At 32.2% G+C, this 14,315-nt stretch overlaps 1 long non-coding RNA gene across 1 annotated transcript; it reads left to right on the top strand.

Annotated features, from left to right (window-relative positions):
• Positions 1 to 10,784: 10,784 nt before the first annotated feature.
• Positions 10,785 to 12,960, top strand: LOC134252209 (uncharacterized). Its single transcript, XR_009988936.1, has 3 exons — positions 10,785 to 10,965; positions 12,085 to 12,190; positions 12,885 to 12,960. It is a non-coding gene; the product is annotated as an uncharacterized LOC134252209 (long non-coding RNA).
• The last annotated feature ends 1,355 nt before the right edge of the window (positions 12,961 to 14,315 follow it).

Here is a 14,315-nt window from a genome sequence, read left to right as displayed (position 1 = left end):
GTATAACGGAGGATTACGTATCGTAAAAAAAATCTTACTTTGCCTTGTAATTCAAAATACATGTATTGTTTTATAATAACTAATGTCAGTAAAATGTTTTTTTTTTATTTTTAGCCGGCTCCGGTGCACCTGTCCTTAGTTTTCTAACCTTGGTACTGGGAGTGGTCATTTCCCGATTTTTTCAATCTGATGATGACAATAAAAAAAAGGGCCAACAAAAATCACATGCCCTTAAAAACTGTTTAATAAAACAGAATAATTGCCTTGTTCTTTTCCAAACTTGAAGAAGTGAGAAAATCTTAATTTTTTTTACTTTCCATGTCTATAATTTCAGATAAGGAGGAAAGAAAGGTTTTTTTCCAAATCTGTTTTTTTTAATTTTCCACTAATAAAAAAATTTCATTAAAGATCTTTCAAACATTCTGAGTTTTTTGTTCAGATACTCATTTGAAAGTTTATATATTTACACAGTGAACATTTATAAGGGTAATCGCTTGGACCATATCATCCAGGAGTTTTCGTCACATCGTCTTAACAAAATGTACACTAGTGTTTAAACAGGATTGATTCATGTCTTTTTATAAAATCTCAGATTTCAGTGAACGCAAATATCAGAAACATTGACCTATGTGCAATGTGTTTGGATTAAGAAGACTTTTAAAGCTTGTTGTTTTATTGTAGTCACTGCATAGGCAAAACCAATGGTACATGAAAAGTTCAATTGCATAGATGTTAAAAGCTCTCATAGTTCGTCTAAAAGTGATACTTAGTGCGCACATCTTTTGTACAAGAAGCTGCATCATAGGGATCACATATTTGGTAACAGCTATTTGTTAGTTAGAGTGTCACTTCATTAATATTTATATTGTCCGCCCCTCACTGAAGCTCCGTCTCCCATCTTATTATAGGAAACGGCAATGTCCACTGTTTACATTAACAATGATTATCTTGCACACACATTTTTCCGTTAATTAGATGGCTGCAGCTTTGCTGATTTGAAGTGTCAATGTTCGAGAACAACAGATCGTGAAAAGTAACTGTCCATCAAATGAACACGCTCTCTTACTGTATCAAATCTCTCAACGATTGTAAACAATTTCTTTATGAAGATATCATTGTCCGTCGCTCTACACACTGATAGTATCAATTATAATTCATTACACAATATGAAAACATAGATAAATGTACATGTACTATACAGATGAATATATCAATTAAATTAACGTAGGTCCGTACTTTCAGAGTTTTCTGTCAAAGTGATAATTTTTTAATTTGAAAACCTTGAATAAGTCTTAAACTAACTAAAACACCCATAAAAGACATTTCTTTGCAGGTTAATTTTCATACAACATGTCTCAGGGCACATACCTGTAAAAACTCAACAGCCAAAATTGAACATAAAGAAGTGTGATATCATATCTCTTTTAGTTATGCACCAAATCAAATTAAATCTATGTCAAAACTTATGAAGATCAAAAATATTCATTTGCCAAGATAATATTTGAAATCTTTACTGCAAAACATTAACAAATTGATGTTGAATCTGCGCATGTCTTTCAGAAAAAAAATCTCGAAATCTCCTTATTTTTTTTTTATAATTATTAAAATCCAAACTGTTTAGGTGCCATTTTTTCTTTAAAACTATTAAGAGTTATATCTAATGTTTACAAAAACGCATACTTTATTATGGTTGACCAGAGAATTTTAACAAAACAGTCTTTTAAAGACATATACCCCCATATTTTAAATATCAATTTTTTTCAATTATTCATTGAAAACTTTTTAAAAAGTAAAAATTAAATGGATGATGTAGGCTCTAAATCAATAAAAAAAATAGATCTCAGGTTAGTTTGCTTAAAAGAAAATGAAAAAGATTTAGGTCCATAAAAAGCTATTAAGAATTTTGTGTCTGTGTATGTACATGTACTAAACGACATATAAATCTTATGGACAGAGTGCAAAGTGTTAATTTCCATAAATAATGTATATTAAATGCTTTGTATGCACAATAACACTATAATAAACATATGTATACTTTCTAAATCATTTTCAATCACCCAGAAATATTTTATATCAATAGACAAGTGAAAATCAATTCTTTTATTGATGTGTGAAATTAGAACCGCATCACTAAAAAGTGTGGGCCTTCCTTAAATAAAATAAATTAAATAATTTATACGCTCATTGTGTTGCTTTTTACTGACTACCTGTTTAAATGTATGGCATTCTTCAATTTACTCAAGAATGTGAATAACGAAAGGAGAAAACAATTAAAAATAAATAGATAAAATTATATATAAAAACAACAAGGAAGTCCAACTAATTTAAAATATATCTATATTTATATTTTTTAAAGAATTCCATAATATCATAATCAGCTGTGTTTTGTTTTTAAACCAATGTAAAGTATTAGCATTATTTCAATCCACATTTCAGAGAATGCACACAACATTCAGAATCCACCTAAACCTCAAAAACAAACTTTATTTGCAGAGAGAGGTAGTGCAGCAATTAATATCAATGAGACAGTAAAAGATAATGCTAAGAATTATCTCTCGGAGAAAGGTTAATTAATTTCAGGGGACTCATACTTTTCAATGGGAACAATTTCAGCAGTTATCTCTCTTTGTCAATTCGTTCTTATATAAAGTTAAGGCTAGCTCCAAAACCACGAAACTTAGCCTCAAAATGCCTTGCTGGCTATTTAATCAACATATCAAATTTAAACCTCATTTGTCAGCAATAAACAAAAAATATGAAAAAAAGAAAACTTTCCAACAGAAGAATGACAGAGTGGGGATTATGGGGTCGATCTAATTTGAATCTATCTTTGTCATGGATATTTAAAAAAAATTGCTTTGAATTAATATTAAGAAACATCTTTGCCAGAAAGACAATAAGATAGGATGTTGTGAGTGTTATTAATTATTTCATTTCTAACTTTCAACCCAACAATTAAAGAAAATCCTTTTAACCTTTCATTTTATTTTCTGAAAATGTCAAAAAAAATCCTCACTGAAAGAAGTTTGAAAAGAAATAATAATAATTTTTTTGTACACAGTATAACAAAGGATTGCGTATCGTGAAAAAAATCTTGCTTTGGTTTTTAATTTATTATACAAGTATTGATTAAAATTAACTCATGTCAGTTAAATGTTTCCTACTTTATTTCTAGCTGGCTCTGGTGCACATGTCCTTAGTTTTGTACCCATAGTACTGGGGTCTGCCGTTCTCAAAAAAAAATCTCAAATCAAGTCTTGAGAATTATTCAGCTGAGAATTTGAGATTAAAACAGAGTTTAAGGAATTTTTCTCAACTTTTTTATGAAGGCCGCTGAGTCTGAGAATTTTAGATTTGAGAAAATTCTCAGAATTGAGAGCATTCTCAGACTTAAGTATGATTTTAACGGCGGGCCTGGGAGTCGTAATTGACCGATTTTGTTAATCTGCTTATGACAATAAAGGCAACACAGCAAAGAAAAAAAATCGGGTCTCCTTAAAACTGTTTTAAAAAAAAAACAATAATTGGCATGTTCTTTTCCAAATTTAATGACTTTTTTAAACTTCTGTCCGAACGTATTGAATCCTGCGTGCTGAAGTGAACGTTACTTTCTTGTACTTCTCACTTCGAAGAAAAATGCAAGAAAGGGGTTTAACATTTGCTCTTCTTATTTCATTTTACTCTAATCATAGAAATATCATTACAGATCTTTCAAACATTCTTTTCAAGTTTTTGTTAAGGGTCACAGAATACAGTTAATATATGTGTATATCAACACAGTTAAAATTTATAAGGCTTATCAATTCAGTGGCTGATCCAGAGGGTAGGAGGAGGGGTTACGGGGGTTGTAACCTCCCCCCCCTCCTTTTGATTTGCAAGAAACAGAGAAAGAAGTCCCAATTTTTTGTTGAATTTTTACTTTATATACTTTACTTTATATATAAAGAAATTTGGTTGCCAAATCAAAATGAAACCCCATCCCCTCTACAAAATAGGATTTGGGGTTCGAAGATTTATTTTCCTTTAATTTTCAAAAACATTTAGGTAATTCACACAAGTATTTCCCCCCACCTTAATGAACCTCCCAACTTTGAAAAACACCGTGCACTCCACCCTGTATACTACTGAGTTATTTTAACTTAATGTTCATACATGTATGTAAAGCGTTCGTCATATTAACTGTTTCTTTTCAGTCCCTTCCCCTTCAAAAATTCCTAGATCCGCGCTTGAAACTGGACCATATTATCTAGGAGTTCAAAGGGGGTCTTATGTCAACGTGATCCTGCATGATGGCCGCTTTACATGCTAATTTAAGTTGTATATATAGCACAGTAATATTGTTCGAAAAAGATTTTAAGAGACACTTGCATTAAACGACTTTCTAACGTCATATATGACAGTGCTTGAAGAAGGAAGTGTTCCTAATTCCAGAAATAAGTACAATCTGCTTGCAAAGAACGATATATAGATGTGATTGACGGGGAAATGATATATTTTTGAGATTTTCCAAGCTTTTACAATTTTTTTTAATCAGGAAGGGGGGGGGGTCGATCAATTTTAAAGGCGCCTGTTGTTAACATGATAATCTTATATTTTAAAAGTGATGTTAGATTGAGTAGTGATAAAAAATCAAACATGTCCTAGGTTGTTACATGTAATTGAATGATTAAGTTGATATCATTGTCGTTGCCTCTAAAGTATAGGGGCATACCATCTAAAGCAATGCATTTGTCCTTTGCAACGTCTCAGCGCTAGTGGATTTCCAACGGACATCCTGCACTCTTGCAAACAATTTGTGCACTTTTATGCAGATATCTTCATCCAGTAATTGTAGCAGCAGTTAGTACAGCAGTTCTTGAATCGATTACGCATGTGCTGAAAACGGGGGGGGGGGGGTCTGACGGTTTTGTCTGGGTGCGTTAACCTGCGGATCCTAGTTTGTGGTCTATTAGGCGTGTCCTAACTTATCGGAGACGTACGTTTATCTGTTGCAAAGCCCGATTGATGTAGCATCAACATTGCAACCAAATCTTAAAATATAGTTTTAATAGAAGTGCTTATCGTTTCTCTGAATCCAAAATATCAATGAAAATAGACCCCTAAATTACAAGAAATCATGTAAACACTATTTTCATAAAAATGAATAATCAAGGGAAATAGTACAGACCAGTAGAGCTACAGTCTCATAAGACCTGATTTATTTACTTAGGTCAGAAGAGGCAGGGCCAAAATTCAAACACAGAGGGAACGAGCTACCGTGAGCGGTAAAAAATACATAAATAGAAGTTAGTTTGCAGTAGGCCCAAATTAAAAGGTTATTATCCGTACCGTTGGCCGACATATTAAAGGTCAACATGCATTTAATTTTTCATGCACTTGTTGGTTAGAAATTGTTTTTTCTGAGAAATTTACATTTGTTAGAGTCTTCTTTTCATAAATTTTATTTCATAGAGATTCCCCAAAAAAGTATTTCTGCTACAAACCCTTAAATTTGATAAGACAAAGAGAAAAAATTACCAGGTTAACCACCAAAATGGTGCCCTAGCTAGAGAAAAAAAAAACAGAGAAAATACGTCATGTATGAAAATTTTCTATTTAATAGATAGAACATTCCTAGCTAATTACCCAGAGGCTTTTACATCCCAACCAACTCTAACCAAAAATTCTGAATATGCCGCTGATTTGATATCATTACTTTTAGCAACTTGTTTCTATATTTAGACATATACATTTTTTTCAATTTAATAATATTTAAATCAGTCAAACCAAACAGGAATTTTACTGACATTTTGAAACGAATCACAATAAAATTACGATATATGTCTAATATGGACAATAACTGAATTATATATATAATTATATATACTTAATTTTCTACCCTTAAACCACCTCACTTTTTTCACATTTTTTATCAGGGTCGATTTTTTTTAATACATATTCCAAAAACCTGTAAAATAGTACCCTTGTATTCACAAAGGGCAGTAAAATATTAAATCCTATGAAAACAGTTAATATACAAAATGTATACTAGTACTTAAATAACCAGAAATCTTTGCGGGCCCTCAATATTTCCTGTATATTTCATTAAATACAGTCGATGTAATCTGTATCTATCTTTATCATTAATGATTTAAAATATTGTTTTAAATTAATAGTAAGTAGCGTCTTTTTGAATTTCAATAAAAATTATTTTAAGTTTTGTTATTATTGTCACATGTTCATTTGATGAAAATCTCCATCCTTGTATTTTCTTTGTTAACTTTCAAAAGTAGAAAGAGTACAAGCCCTTATAAATAAGTTTTAAAAATGAGAAAATATAGGATTCCGAAAATTGTAGCAGAGATTACGACAGACGATAAAGAAAAGGTACTTAAATTACTTAGGGAAGCTTCATATCTTTATTGTTCTCCTTAGTAGCACAAAATTTTTAAAATTAGTTTTGCAGTTCAAAAAATAGGGGAGGAAAATTAGGGGTCATTGATGTATCTTCTTCTTCTAAGTAAGTAAATCAAATGATAAAAGATGGAGAATTAAGATAGAAGGCCATGATACAATCAAGGAAACTTGAGAGAAAAAAAGCAGGAAGTTAATATTTTATATTTTCATTACTTGACCCAATACAAACTTTTCAGAGGCTAGGGAGACTTTATCTTTACAACTATCTACTTGTGTGTTTTTTTTTTACAGTTTACATGTAGATGGCTTTGATATCCTGATCAGAAGGAGATTTGGGAAGTGAGTTTTAAGGAAGAAAACAAAAACTTCAATGGTCCAATTTCTCCAATCTAATTTAGTTTTAGTATTTTATTCACGTACATTTCTAGTATATAGAATAAAACCAGATTATATGATAGACACATTTATGACAAAAGTGAAAATTAGGAAAAGTGGTCTATTTCAAAAATTTAAAGACAACCTGTGAATAATGACCCCCTGTAAATCCACCTTAAATCCACACCCGCCTTGTGCCCCATGTATTGACGGGGTAGATGGGATAATTTGTAGTCAAATTCAATATAAACACAAAACAAAACAATTGTAATGAAACACGTCAGCTAAAAAATGAACAAATATTCACTTATTCTTGCTTTAATATAATACTTATGCTCATCATATTTAATGTTATATAATATAATTGAGGGGGTATTCAAATTATCATCAAATCGATATGTCTTTCTCACATTGTTTTTTTATTAAGTTGGGGAAATGAAATTACTGTATCCAGTCTTTTGCTTATTTATAAAATGATAAATGTATTTTTCTTTGGAGTATATGAAAATCTTATGCAAAGCTCCAGAACACTTTTGTCGAGTAATATTTGAGATATTTCCCATTGTTGACTTATTACTGCCTTCTTTGACATGAAATTGTATACGTTGTTCTTTCAATAAAAGAACAATTATAATATTGAACACGAGACAGTTATCTCATAGCAATTTTGACAAAGTGAGTGGACCCACAAGTTGAGAAAGCACCGTACTGTGGAATCATTTTAATTCCTGGGGGTCAATGTTCGTGGATGAGCTAATTGACTTGATTCGTGGGCACGTGCTTTTGTGGGTATTTCGTACATAACTATTCAATTGATAAAATATGTTGAAAAAACAAGAAATCTGTGAGCCAATGCTCACTAGTAATACCCCCGCTCTGATGTAAATAAGCACTATCATGTTAAAATACACAAGTTCAATTACAGGCAAATACACAGAAAAATATGAAGATGACATCAGATTCATATCAAAATAAATACCACCATATGGCATACCTCAACAAAGAGTGTAATAAAATTTCACGCATCCGCTATAAATAGCTAATGAGAAAACTGCAACAAAGATTTGTAATGTATGAAACAGACAGATGCACAGGCAAATAGGATATTGATATCCGAGATGAGCGAAAATATATCCCACCATATGGCATGCCTCAGAGAAGATTGTGTAAAAATTTCAAGCATCTATAATGAGTAGTTGCTGAGAAAACTGCGACAAAAATTTGTTATGTATGAAATGGACAGACGCACAGACAAACAGGAAGTTGACATCGGATTTGAACGAAAATGTATCCCACCATATGGCATTCCTCAGAGAAGATTGTGTTAAAATTTCAAGCATCTATGATGAGTAGTTGCTGAGAAAACTGCGACAAAAATTTGCTATGTATAAAATGGACAGACACACAGACAAACAGGAAGTTGACATGGGATTTGAACGAAAATGTATCCCAACGTATGGAATGCCGCAGAGAAGATTGTGTTAAAATTTCAAGCATCTATGATGATTAGTTGCTGAGAAAACTGCGACGAAAATTTGTTATGTATGAAATGGACAGATGCATAGACAAACAGGAAGTTGACATCGGATTTGAACGAAAATGTATCCCACCATATGGCATGCGTCAGAGAAGATTGTGTTGAAATTTCAAGCATCTACGATGAGTAGTTGCTGAGAAAACTGCGACGAAAATTTGTTTCGGACGGACACACAGACAGACAGACGGACAGACAGACGGACAGACACACAAGGGTAAAACAGTATACCCCCCTCTCCTTTGGAGCGGGAGTATAATAACTTTACGTTGGAATGTAACTCCGTGGTTAAAGTATACCAACAAAATCCTTGAACATTGCCCCACCAGGTTATATCGATGATTCACGGTATTTTGAGCCGGGTAAAGTAATTCACATCATTTCTAACAATGAATGATTGATATACGAGGGTTGTTCGAAAATTATTGAGACAATGTGTATATTTTGCTTTCTAATGAACGTCTTTCAGTGAAAATTGGCATATACGTTTGACATGCACTAAAAATTAATAAGAGCAAGAAATATTTCACAAATATTAAATATTTTCTCTACAATGGTATATAAATGTGTCAATAGTAGGGGTACCTGGAGCAGACGCGGAATCAGATATTGAAAATATGTAACTCCGAAATTCTAACTCATGGTGGATCCATAATGAGAGCGAAAATAATTCAGTTTAAGTGTATAATTTTTCAGCTTTAGTTCAAGTTCATGTTGTGCAATTTTGATAGAATTTTGATCTAAAATACGGAGATCATAAATAAATTAAGCGCGTTAGAGAAATCTGCTAACAACGAAAAAATCTATTTTGACGTCAATGGCGGAGCAGCCAGCATACCTAAAATTTTGTGTAGCGCAATGTAGAACTCTTTTCAAGACTGACAACCTGCTTAAACAATAACAACGTGGAACAAAAATGATGTGTTAAGGTTTGTTTTTTCATTGGTATACATTTTTAAACAAATAATTTAACTAGAGTAAAATTAAAAGATCTGGACGACCACGAGTCATTACATACAGTATTGATATCCTAACGGTATTTAACCCGCGTTGCATAAATTGGCACTGCATGATTCTAAGTCATCCTTTTCCAAAAAATTAAAATTTTTGACTGGGGTAGGAACAGCATACATTTTTAAAGAATTGTTTAAGAAAAGAGAATGTTTGATTTATGTAATGTTATATATGTAATAAAAAAGAAGGAAGAGTATTAAACGTTTCCCGATCGTTTCAATCTACGGGTAACGTAACGTTAAATGACGTAGCGAGGCTGCTCCGGGTCGATAAACATTTGCATGTTTATTATTTCACCAAAGCTTTTCTTATTATCATAGGAATAAGAAATTTTGCATTAGTGTTTTATTTGTTCTTTATAAGATGTTGATGATTTTTCCTGAAATTATCTCTGTCCTTTATGGAGTAAATGTAATTGTCTCAATAATTTCCGAACAGCCCTCGTATATTAAGGTTCAAAATATTTTTTAAATCTTGTTCATAAAAGTCTTAATAGACCTATGTGGATATAAAAAATATTACAATAATGAATATTAGTAATGGTCATTATTCGGTAATTAAAATGGACAACATTCCTCAATATGACATGGTTGTTGAGCTACCTGGTCCTCATCATTTTATCTGTCAGGTAAAAGCAGGATATAACTACATCAAGAAATGAAAAATGGCTATGGGAATGAATAACCCCTTTTCCAAACAATGAATTGTTAGTTGAATCTTGTCGTATATATTTAGTAAAACATCTAACTATGAAACAAATATGGCAGACTTTTACTGCCTTGTACTTCAAATTCATTAAGGAAATTCAAATCGACAGATTGAAATCGACGATTGATGAAATTTTAATGATGCATTTAAATATCGAGTAGAAGGCCACAACAAGTGTTTTCTCCTAATTTATCTTTTTTGAATTCTTTCAAAAGAACCTCAAAACAAGACAGGAAATAAAAGAGTATTCACACAATGCATTCATGATTTGTATATCATGTCGGAGCAGGGGGTCAATTGCATAGGTTTCTCAAACTTTTTCAAGGGGAAACCTAGAAAGTAGACTATTCAAATGTAGCATGATTGACAATCAAAACAATTCTAAATGGCGACCAAAATAATTCATGAGAACATGAATAGACTCCCCAACTCTTCTTTCATATAAGAATCAATATATAAGAACAGACATCTTTTTTCTGAATATTGAGAGGCAGTTTCAGAAATAAGGTTTGTGAATTTTTTAATGTTTCATTATAATAGTTAGTCTTTTTTATCTATACAAACAAAAAGGTTGGCTGATAAATAGTCAGGATAACAGCTATTTATGTTGTCATGTATTTAAAATTACAAACATCTTGACAATCTTCAAATTCATACAGATTTTTTTAAAGTAGTTTTTATCACTGGGTATCTTTATTTCCTGAAGAAAATATAAGATACAGAGAAGATATTATGATAGAGACGTTACAGGCAAAAACACGTGCCGCAAGTACATTTTTTTGTGTGTTTTTAAGCTCGTCAAGGGGGGATGATTTTCATTGGTGATAATTATTTTCTTTCAACAACAGTTGGGAAGACTCATTGGTTATAATAATTTGAAGATATCAATTTGGCTTTTAAATAAATACATTTATAAGAGTGAACACTTAAAAGTTTTGGTAAGTAAATATCTTTAATCTTTGTTTAGAGTTCAGTATGATAATCAACTAAACACGTTTTTTAAAATCAAAACTTTTAGTTGGGAACATGAGTCCTATATGGAATATTTAAGAAAGCCTAAAAATTGTTGCCAGCAAGGAGAAATATTCCATCGTAAAAGACATCATTTTATGCATGTAAATTTAATTTTTATAGATGTTTGAAGTAAAAATACCCAATCAAATATATTTGAAAAAGTCCGCGGACTTTTTTCTTTTATTTTAGATCTTTATTCATATTGTTAAAAATCAAAATATTTTTTCAAACTGATTTTAAAAATCTGTCACAGATTTAAAACCCAGGTCAGCTATATGGAAATTTAATATAGAAACCATCATATCTACGCAATGTACACATTGTACAAATTGCACAGGCCTTCAAAATTCTTCGAACTCAAAGTACGAGGGGCAGACAGTTTAAATGTAATTTTAGCTCTTTTGATAAAAATGCTTGAAGAGAAAATGCTATGACCATTTGTATGATGTACGATGTGCAGTAACACTAAGGTAACATTGTAATATTTGATTCAATCTGTAAAACATAACTGAGCATGATTTGTCCATTCTTGTTATTCTATTGAAATGTTCGATATTTTTCCAAATTAATTTTCATTTTCTTAGACTAATTGAAAAATTCTTAGAATTATCATTTTTCTTAGTCTATGAGATTAAATTTAGTTTCTTCAAAAGAATTGTAAGGTATCATGTGTCCTTAATAGAAGACGAGATCGACATGTAAACAAACAATTTCCAAGTAATACTTGCACTAACAAGTAATTATGATTGGTTTAGTCTACCAAGCTTCTTGAAAACCTCTAACACAATGTTCCTTACGAGGGGAACCATAAGCATTGTACAATCCCTTTAACTCCTGTTTTATTATTGACCGGGGTGTAAAACAGATTAATTTTAAATGTAGTACCCAAATTTTTGGCAATTCGAGGTGGTTTTTGCAATTTTCAATGAAAAACTTTTTAAAAAAACGCAAACTTTCATAAGTAACAATTAGTAAACATTATGATAAATACATGTATGATAAAAGAAATTCAATGTTTCAATTATGGGGTATGCTCTTTTCAGCCAATCAAAAACTACCAGAATTTCGTTGAGCAGTATCCAACAATGTCTGTGACCAGCATTACTTTCCTCCTTGCCGCCTTGGTGACTGTCAGTGTTGTCATTCAAGGTAAAACAATCATTGTAACTTGTAATTTGTTGTTTGTCGTTGTGAAAAACCATCTTCGGACCTTATCCGTAATGTGAAATGTTAAAAAAAAATAGAACAGCAATCAAAGGTACAACAAATGATTTTTTTTATTATTATCTTTCAATTCGTAACCATTCTCAGCATCAAAACCTCAATTTGAAATTAGATCTCAAACAAAATGTCAGATGATACTTAAAGTAATATTGATAATCAAATCAAATGTGTCTAACTTATATAATACCTTTTTTTCTCAAAGATTGACTTTTGTAATCTCAGGTGAAAAAAAAACGATACTGAGACTAAAATGTTGACCTAAGTCTTAGAATTGTAAACATAAAATTCTAGGTGGTTATAAGCATCATATAAAAGTTTATTATCTACTGTCTAACAAAATTAGATAATGAGAGGAAGGACAAATTTTTCAATGAAATTTATGTCATTCTTTTATTCATTAATCGTCCTATCAAAAGTGCAACGCGAGTTTTAAACAAATAATTCTTATTATAAAAAGAGGGCACACGTTCTTAATCAGAAATACCAAATTGTTCTTGATTGTTTTAATTCAAGTGTTTAACAGGTATTGGTTAAAATTCTGGATCAAAAGAGTATTCATTTGCAAAGCATATAATTTAAAGGCATAAAATAAAAAAAAACAACGTGCTTTATTATTCAGTGATAGATGCACAAGGTTTTTGTCCAGGTTCACGGAACTGTACATTGACAAGACGAGACAGGGATGAATCATGCAAGTATGTCAGTGTTATTTTTTAAGACATCTTCTTCATAGTAGAGAGGATATTATCACATTTAAACAGTCTCGTTGTTGATTTTGTTGTTTTAATGCCTGATATCATCAGTACTAATTTACGCGGAGGGTTGAGGTAGGAAATGTTTGTTGCATTGGGATAATGTACATTTGAGTACAATGCAGGATTTATCATAGTGGAATTATCAGAACAGATTTTTATAAACCTGTTAAAATATATTGCGAAACATACATTGAACTAGCCTACCAATCATTGAGAGAAAGTAGTCCTCATATATCACATTTTTATGCCCCCCCCCCTTCTACGAAAGGAGTACATACTGTTTTTCTGCTGTCTGTCGGTCCACTTATTTCCCTTCATTTTTTCTTCACAACCGTTGCACATTCTTAAATGAAATTTAGTATTCAGATATATCAGATGAATTTATAAGTCAAGATTTCTTTTGGATACGATCGCGCCATTTCTGACAGGATTATGCCCCTTGGACTTACAAAAATTGGCTCAACAAGGATACATTGATAAGTAGACCCTTTAAAAATATTTTAACACATCAAATTTGAATTAATGCTCCTTGCTTTATAATCGGATTCATGCTCCAAATTCAAATTTATGCGCGTTGTTGGATAATGAGAAGGAAAATAAAGAATTTTTCCAGCAGAAGACGAGTTGACAAGTTGACAGATAGACAGGTTGACGGGTCGACTGGTTGGCAAGTGGACAGGTTGAGAGGTGGACTGGAAGACAGGTCGACAAGTTGACTAGTAGATTGATTGACAGGTCGACGGGTAGACAGATCGACAGTTTGACAGGTTGACATTTAGACAGATTGGCGGGTAAGGAGGTCGACGGATCGACAGACCGTGGGTTGACAGGTCGACTGTTTTACGGGTTGACGGGTCGGGGGGTAGACTGGTCGACGGGTAGACGGATCGACAGGCCGACGGGTAGACAGGTAGTGGGTTGACAGGTCGACGGGTTGCCCCCAATGTGGGATAGAGAAATAGCCCTGTTCGATAATAACCCTAATATCTCAAGTGGACCCAAGAACTAACATTAATCTCTCAGGTTGGTTCAAAAACTAACCCTTCCCTCTCAGGTGGATTCGAGAACTAACCCAAATTTCTCAGGAGGATTTGAGTACTCACGTTAATCTCTCAAGTGGGTTCGAAACTAACCGTTATCTCGCAGGGGGTTCGATTACTAAACATAATCTCGCCGCCTGGTTTGAATACTAACCCATATCTTTCAAGTGGATTTGAAAACCAACCCTAATATCACAGATGGGTTTGAAAATTAATAAGAGGTGTAAACTGTCGACCTTTGTTGTGACTCTGTTG

This window comes from Saccostrea cucullata, unplaced genomic scaffold, assembly GCF_032062105.1.
Source record: "Saccostrea cucullata isolate Sc308-1 unplaced genomic scaffold, CSIRO_AGI_Scuc_v1 ctg4686, whole genome shotgun sequence".
Lineage (NCBI taxonomy): Eukaryota > Metazoa > Mollusca > Bivalvia > Ostreida > Ostreidae > Saccostrea > Saccostrea cuccullata.
This window is presented reverse-complemented; position numbering and strand designations above follow the sequence as displayed.